Raw genomic sequence first — 8417 nt, forward strand, 5'->3', positions numbered from 1 at the left:
GAGAATGAGTATGAACGTGCGCAGAATTTCTAATCATGGTAACCGCTATGTTTACGTTTAGGCCTATAAGGCGATGTCAGAAAGTAATAGTGATTAAAGTTTATTGATGGTCATCTTTAGTTAGTTTTAGTCATCTTTAATTGCTCTAAAGTTTAGAGTCTAAACAATCGTTAAAGTCAATTTTATTATACTTTAGCGCACTTGGCATATGTAAATGCATATTTCTTATTTTATTTAATTGTTTGAGAGATTACAATTAAGAATTTCTTATTTTATTTTCGTGTTTGAACAGATCATTATTCTTAAAATTTTAGAGAACAACGAACCATGATTAAAACACTAAAATAATAGTAAAATTGACTAAACTGAGTACTTACTAATTTTTAAATTATTATACATGAAAAAGTAAAAACTGTTCAGAAGAATACAAGAATCAGTCAATAAGTCCGTATAAATACCAACAAATTATATACATGCGAAACTAATTTCAAAAAAAACTAAAAATTCGGCATAACAATGTGACAAAAGATGAAATTAAACTCAAACAAATTAGTTTATCAGTTGTGATTATAACTTATTGATATTCCCTCTAGTTTAGGGTTTTCAATTTTCGGGATCGATTATAGAACCTATAATTCCGGGATTCCGGCATTGTCTATGAGAATAAGAAATTCAATCTAAAGAAATGCTTAATAAAAATGCAGCTACATATAATCAAAAAGGAAATACTAGAAGAGCTTTATTTTAAGACAAAATAAAGTAACATTCATATTTAGTGATTAAAAAAATCAATTCTTGTTGAAAAAATAAATAAAATATAGTAAACACGGAAATATAACTTTTAGATATTGACGTTCTGCTTAGGATAAATAAAATATGACTTTTGCAAGACGAAAGTGTATAAAGTCGAATCATTTATCAGAATGAGCATTTAAATTTTTCGAGATTTTCAGGATCCCGGGATTTAATATCGGGATTTCGGGATTAAACGTACACCAGGACCCCGGTTTGGAAACCCTACTGAGTAGTACCAGTGTAGACCTAATTGCAAACATGACGGGCACCATGGTACAAGAAAATTTTTATATGCGCACATGATTCTCCCTATCTTTCTATCTCTATCTCTCTTTCTATCTCTATCTATCTTTCTATCTTGGAGTTATAGTGAATTTCTGTTTTTAGATATCTAGCTAGATAATAAATATGTTATGATTTAACAAATATATGTACCTCCATATGGTAGTTCGATGGTGTATGACAAGTCAACTCCACCAACTGCTTTAACCCAATCATCACTACGCAGCAGCTTCATACAGGGCCAGTGCTGACGTATTGATATGTATTCCAGATCTCAACGTGTTGGCGTTGTATATATTGCTTCTGCTACCAAATTTCAAAGTTGTAGTAGATCTTCCTCGTCATCAGGCACTATGCGATCGTAACTGTATGCAAAAGAATTTTCTTTGCAATTGTTTAATTATATAGGTTTATTTTTTTAATTTATTTTATAATTAATAGGTAAATATGTACAAAGGCACAATATTACAACAATGTATAATAATGCGAGCAACTCGTTTTTTGTTAAATGATTAAAAATCGATTTTTAAAAATATTGATGTTTTGCCAATATCAAAATTTTTACATTTGCTGATGTCTGACACAAGTACTACAGACTGGTCTTGGTTAGTGATGAGCAAATGCAAGCGTTGGTTTGGCAGTCCATTAAAGCGGATATCGGTTTTGGGTGTCTCTACTGACTGTGGTCATGTTCGCGGGTAGAGGGTGTGGGGGGTCTTGGCTTAACCGTCTGTGCCAAGAGGAGACAACCTCACCAAAAACCTAAATCCTACGATGGCGGGACCAGGTCAAAGGGATGCGTGGCTAGATAGAGGACTAGCCATTACTGGCCTCAACCTTGGGGCATCAGGGGGCATCCCATTGTATTTACCCCTTACTTCTACACGCGGAGCTCTGTAGAAGTGGACCGACTATCCCTAGCGACTCGTGGGAACACTATGAGATCTAGTATTAAAAACACCACCACAAGGTGAAGCTGTGGGGAAGCCCCCTAGCGACACTGGGAACATTACAAATGAAAGTTCCAAGGGACCAAATCCAGAGGAAACTACAAGAGGGGCGGGTGATACTTGCTTGGGATCATCCTTCACAAGTGGCACACAAGCTACCACCTTCTCCAGCAAGGTTCGGGAGCCTACCTCTAGACCCAATAAGCGACATAAGCTACCGTTTCGTTAATCCGGCCTGGGTCAACCAGGCGTGGCGGGCTAGACGATCCTCTGAGAGTAGGTCTTAGCGGAGCAGAAGCACGGAGATACCTCCGACTGCTCCACGAAGGGCTTTCTCCAGAGGAAGCGAAAGCGGAAACACTCCTTCGAAACGAGGGGAGTAAAGAAACCAAGAAACAACCTGACTCATCTCCATCAAAGGGCAAGAGAGGGGGCGAGAACCTCTCACCTCTTCTCCGGCAGGGAGAGAAAAAAGCCAGGATGGAAAGCCGTCCAACACCGGGAGGCAAGCAAGGACGTGTCACCAGCTTTGCCGCTATTGCTGGACAAGTGAAAATGGCGGTGCTGCCCAAGGATTTTCCAGAGGTTGCTCTGACCACCGACCAGCAAACGTCTCTAGAAGAGGCTATACTGATCGGATCGCAACAGAACGATCTACAAAATGTGGGTCAGCTGCGTTTTGCGGGGATACACTTTCGGGTGGGCATGATCCTCATAGATTGTGTATCTCAACAATCGGCAATGGTTGGTGGAAATCGCACCTAAGTTTAAAAATTGGCAAGGGCCGGAACTGGTTGCAGTGAAGGAAGAAAACATCCCTAAAGGGGCGGCCATCGCGGTCTTTCTGCCGAGGAGCAAGGAGAAAGACACCACCTACCTGCTGAGCCTTATCCAGGGTCAGAACTTCAATGTAAGGACATCGAGTTGGCGAGTCATCAACTCGAGGGAGGAGGGTCATGGTCAGGTCCTCACAATAGGAATTGACCTCAAATCCAACGAGGCAATACAGAAAGAAGGACATATCCTCTATAATAGATACGGGACAACACCGGTATCAGGTCTAAGGAGAGACCAAGTTAAAGAGGTGGGGAAAATAGAGACAGATCCTCTAGCCTCCACCTCACGGGTTCCTCAGCCGGAGGCAAGCTCCTCGACTGTGAATGGCGGCACGGAGGGCCAAACTCCAACCGTGGAAGGGTATGTACCCTCAGAGGAAGAACTGTTGTCAGAGGAGGAGGGGAAATACCCTGTCCCCTCTACAACAGAGGTATGATGGGTTATAGACTGTGTGTGATGACTCAAGGAACACAATAGATCTTTAAAGGTGCAGTTATTACCCCCCTCCTCTTACTCATTCTACATTCTACATTGGTTTGGTGTTGTGCCATTGACTATTTAATAGAGTCTTACACCTTCTACACAAAAATTCTTTAAATAAATACTAATCGAAGTACTTTATTGCCAAATAAAATTTTAAAACAAGAAACAATAGGTATTTGTTAATATCAAAACAGCTTCTTTTAGTTCACAACCTTTATTAATTTTTATTTTATTAATAATTATAAGGAAAAGGTAAGTAAGTAAAAAATCCGTTAATTTTTTAGTTATTATCTATGAAAAATGATGGTCTTGGTTTGCGCTAATGCGTCCCCTGGTTGGCTTTGGTCTTGGTCTTTAGTCTAATGTTAGTCTTGCACAATAAGCTAAGCCCAAGACTAAGACCGCTAGACCAAAGCCAATCTCGCTTGCCTTTGGTCTGGTTCTTATGCAAGATAACACGTCAAATCTGCAAGACCAAGACCAAGAATAACTATAACCAAACCTATCAAGTGCAAGACTTACACAGGATAAAGAACAAAAACATAGCATGCAAGACTTGGGATCTTGTTTTTTCTCCTCGATATCTCGTTCTTCATAGATAATAATTACAAAAATTTAATTTTTACTTCCCCGTATTTTTTCTGTTGTTTGTTCTAGTATTCAACTTACCCCCAGGATAGAGTAGCATGCTGCCGTAGCTATGGAAGTGATGTACAGTTTGACAACGTTGTTAGCGTTGTTAGTGAGGAACCAGTCTCTCAAAGCAGCTGTTTCGGTTCTGAGAATGCTTCGGTCAACAAAAAATGTCAGAACATGGGGAATTTGAAGCTCTAAGTGCATCCAGTAATAATTGAAGTTTCTGTTGCCGTCGGTACCCTATGCAGGTGCTGTTTGCGTTGATGCTGCGTGTTTTCTCCACCATCTATCCTATAAATTGCAAAGAAAAATCTGTCAAAACTAGCTATACTCATAGAGAAGCTTGCAATTATCAATAAATAAATGTCCGAAGAAAGGAACAGGAGTAAACTATTCTGGGTGTGAGTCATAGCAACGGCATCCAAGGCAACTAAATGTCGAAGAACTAGCAAGGCAATGATAATGGAATGCTATGTCCAGCAGTCCAGAGCCAGTACTAAAGGATACCCAAATACTTATTCCATAGTGCAGTAAAAATTTGGTTCAGAAAAGTACGGGGTAACAGACAGGGACATAGATATAGCAAGGCCTTAATCGAAGGACCTATTTCTAAAACCAGAAAATTTAATGCTCAGAAAGAATAAAGTGCAGATTACAACAAGTCTGCGGTAAGTCATACTGGCTATCAAGTTTTATCTGAACTAACTCCAACCTGCGTCAAAGAAGTCTTTGCTGCAGACTCTGTGAACTTTCTGCAGAAATAAAGCTCGAGCAGTAGAGCAAATAATATGTCTGCGGGCTCTGGAACACAAGCGATACTTTCTATTTGGGAAAGCAGGGCTAGAACCGACTATGCTCCCTATCTATCAAAGACCTCCACCAAAAATGATGCCGGGCACAGGGATAGGGTTGTGGACATAGAAATACAATAGGCTTTACAGGTTGCAGTGTTTACACCACCTTTGAATGGACCTTTGCATGAAAGAAAAAATAAACTGATTTATTATTTTTAAGCCCAATTGCCAAAGATTAAAAGATTTTATACTTGTTTGAACCAAGTTCCAGAACCCATTATTCAGACGATAATCCTGGTTTATATATATAATAATCTATGGTTTATATACAACTAGTAGTGGTTTGAGGACTTTTTGTCAGAAGACGACCAATTGAGTAATGTAAATTATTGAAAATTTACCTCTTCCTGAGTATATTGGTAGCCGTCTGGGTTCAAACAAGGAATAATAACCCAATCTACATTTCGTACAATGCTGCGTTTTTCAGGGTTCTCGACTAACACTGTTGAATAATGTAGAAGCTGCTGGAGAACATCCATTCTCTGGCGTGGATACCGTCAATGAATATGGTTGGTTTTGGAACATCTGGATTTGAACTGGGACCACTGGATACTCTGAAAAGATGAATGATATATTAATTGACTATTTTAATAAATATTTATATACAGTTCATGCGCTACAAGTTTGAGTAGATGATAGATGGATAGATTTATATATTTTATGAGGTGACTATTTTCCACTGCGTCCTTTTCAAATCTATTGTGGTCTTCTGATCGCTGGGTTACATACTACTATCCCTATATTTAGCTTACAATGCCCTTTTGAAACTGGGGCTCAAAAAAGACCGATAAAAATACGCTTACAAGGCGCGTGTAAGCGTAAGCCTGTAACGGACGATGAAACGTAAGCCCGTTATATTGTCCTGTCTTTTCTGAGACCCAGTTTCGAGAGCGACTATAAACACGGACCTAAACCTTTCTTATTGCTCATTTTTAATGGCTTTTAATGGCCGTCTATTAAGAAGAATCGCACATTTGCCAGGCTACTGCTCTGACATAACATGTGATGTTCTGTCGTTTCTTCGTTCTGTTTTAACGTCTGTCAATTCTATTGGTTAGGTGATGATATTATTCAATTTTACCTGACCCTTGTAAAACTTACAGTAATCTGATAATTAAATATACTAAAAGATAGGTATTGTGAATTGTTAGGATATGAAAATTAAAAAATATGATATCTAAGTAAAATTTTTTCTAATTATATATTATTTTACCTGATAAGTAACATTTCTTCCTTCATAAGATGTTCCAAAATGTTCTAGATGTTGCTATGTTGGGATACTGAGCAGCTACTCTTCTTAGGTAAGCGTTCATCTAAAAATAACTAAAATCAGTGGCCAATCTGTCTAGGATAATTTGGACTGGTAATCATCTCAAAACTTCGTTGTGCTGTTGCTTTAAGGTAATGATGTGAAATCTATTGAGGCGCCGTATGATGCTCATTATTTTGAGAAAGACTCGGTTAGAACACTTGCTACGACAGTAGGTATACTTTCATTGTAATAATATAACGATATTACTTTTTACCTTGATATACAGGGTGTTTAAAACATATGCTATCTTCAGGAGAGTCCTCTTGTAAAGATTTATCTTATATACTATTAACATAGGTCCGATTCTGCTTTGTTTCCTAGTTACACAAGGATTTAAAGTCGATTTATTATAATAATTTTCTTCGAGGTGCTTTAGTAAGTAACTTTTAGTAGTATAGTAACTTTTTGGTAAAAGTTACTATAAAGTGCATTTTATATTTTAATGCAAAAGTGTCGACATATTTACCAGGGACACATGGGTTATCACTGTAATATTTTCTAAAAAAATATAAAAATGCTATAGGTAGCACTGTACATCAGTGTTATAAAGTTTAATAAAATTTAGTATCAAATTACATTAAATAAATAATATATGTATATTAATTTCATTTTATTTTCATTTTATTTGTCATTAATAAAATTGCTTTTATTATCTCATCGAGGGGAGATCAGGAAATGGACAAAATATCAGATACAACTTCTAATTAGCATGGTCTATACACTTTTGTTAGTAAGAGGAAAAAAAGTCAATGGCAAGCAAGTTTTCGGATAGTCCAGTGATAACGCATATGCAGCCCTGGTTAATCTGTCGACACTTTTTTAGCATTAAAATATGTAGCACTCATAGTAACTTTTACTTTCCAAATTTCATTCGAATCGCTAAAAGCACTTGAGAGAAGATTATAATAAATTGAAAATCAAAATAAAGACTTTAACGTCCTGTAGCTACAAAACAGCAGAATCGGGCCCATGTTGATATGAAAAATAAATCTTATTTTTACGTGAGGAATCTCCCGACGAGAGATGGCACCTGTTTTTTGAAGCACCCTGTATATTTCTTTTTAATCATGATTTTTTCTTAATATGTTTCAATTATAGAAAAACAAATTGTTTGAACCATACTTAAGAAGTTTTCTTTGCGGGCTATCAAATCGTTAATCTGAGGCTGCAAATTAAAAGATAATTTTTTATTAAAAAACTAAAAACACCATTTTTACAATTTTATTTTATTCCAATCGCGAGATGCTATTGCACGAATAATTTGTGTGCGCGCGAGCCAGTTTTATATACAGGGTGTCCCAGGGGTAAGCGTGCATTAGAAGTTTCTAGAGAACTACTATATCTAGATCTAGTAGGATCTAGTACTAATAGAACTACTCTACCTAGATTTTTTGCACATTACTGTTTCAAAACGAGATCTATCGATTAAAAATATTTTCAATATGGCGGCACTTAATGAGGAAAAGGAATTCCCATTAAAAATGGGAAAATTTATATAATACTTTTAATATTGAATCGGCTACTATTGCGTTTATTAACAAATTGAAAGATTATATCATGAAAAATACAAATACAGTTTCAAAAAATTGGAAAAATAAACCACGTAAAAGCTGGATAAATCAAAAAGTAATAGAAGAAATAAATGCTAAAAATGTAATGTATAAACAGACGCAGCAGTTTCCTAATAATCCTGAAATAGCGGCAAAGTATAAGAAACAGAAGTATGAAACACAAAAAATGATTACTATATCTAAGAAAAAATATGCGGGAAGATTAATAGAAAAAAATCGTAACAAAACAAAAAGGTCTTTGGGATACCGTTAACAATATACGAAACAAAACAAAACATCAATCTAGCATAACGTGTATAATAACAGAGAGGATAAGCTTAAATAACCAACAAGACATATGCAATGCATTCAATAGATATCTTAGTTCTATAGGGAAAAAACTGTCACAAAATATTATTGTTCCTAAAAATTACAAGGAAGAAAAGAAAAGTATTTTAGAATCAACAATGTACTTATTCAACACTACTGATTACGAAGTGGAAGATGTTATAAAACAGCTAAAGTCAAATAAAAAACTTGGATATGATGAAATCTATTCTGAAACATTAAAGGAAATTAAGTCGGAAATATCAAAACCTTTAGCATTTTTAATTAATCTCAGCTTTAACAATGGTTACTTCCCAGAGGTGTTAAAAACGGGTATCGTTATACCCATCTACAAGAGTGGAGATAAGTATGATATTTCTAATTATCGGCC

The 8417-nt window shown here is 36.4% G+C and overlaps 2 pseudogenes; one reads left to right on the plus strand and one right to left on the minus strand.

Annotated features, from left to right (window-relative positions):
• The window catches only part of LOC115889212, a 32785-nt pseudogene extending 31196 nt beyond the window's left edge, over positions 1–1589 (plus strand).
• Positions 1590–3701: 2112 nt separating this feature from the next.
• On the minus strand, positions 3702–6150 carry LOC115889213 (annotated as a pseudogene).
• Positions 6151–8417: the final 2267 nt, after the last annotated feature.

Source organism: Sitophilus oryzae, unplaced genomic scaffold, assembly GCF_002938485.1.
Source record: "Sitophilus oryzae breed Bouriz unplaced genomic scaffold, Soryzae_2.0 scaffold_811_pilon_pilon, whole genome shotgun sequence".
In the NCBI taxonomy this organism is placed as follows: Eukaryota; Metazoa; Arthropoda; class Insecta; order Coleoptera; family Curculionidae; genus Sitophilus; species Sitophilus oryzae.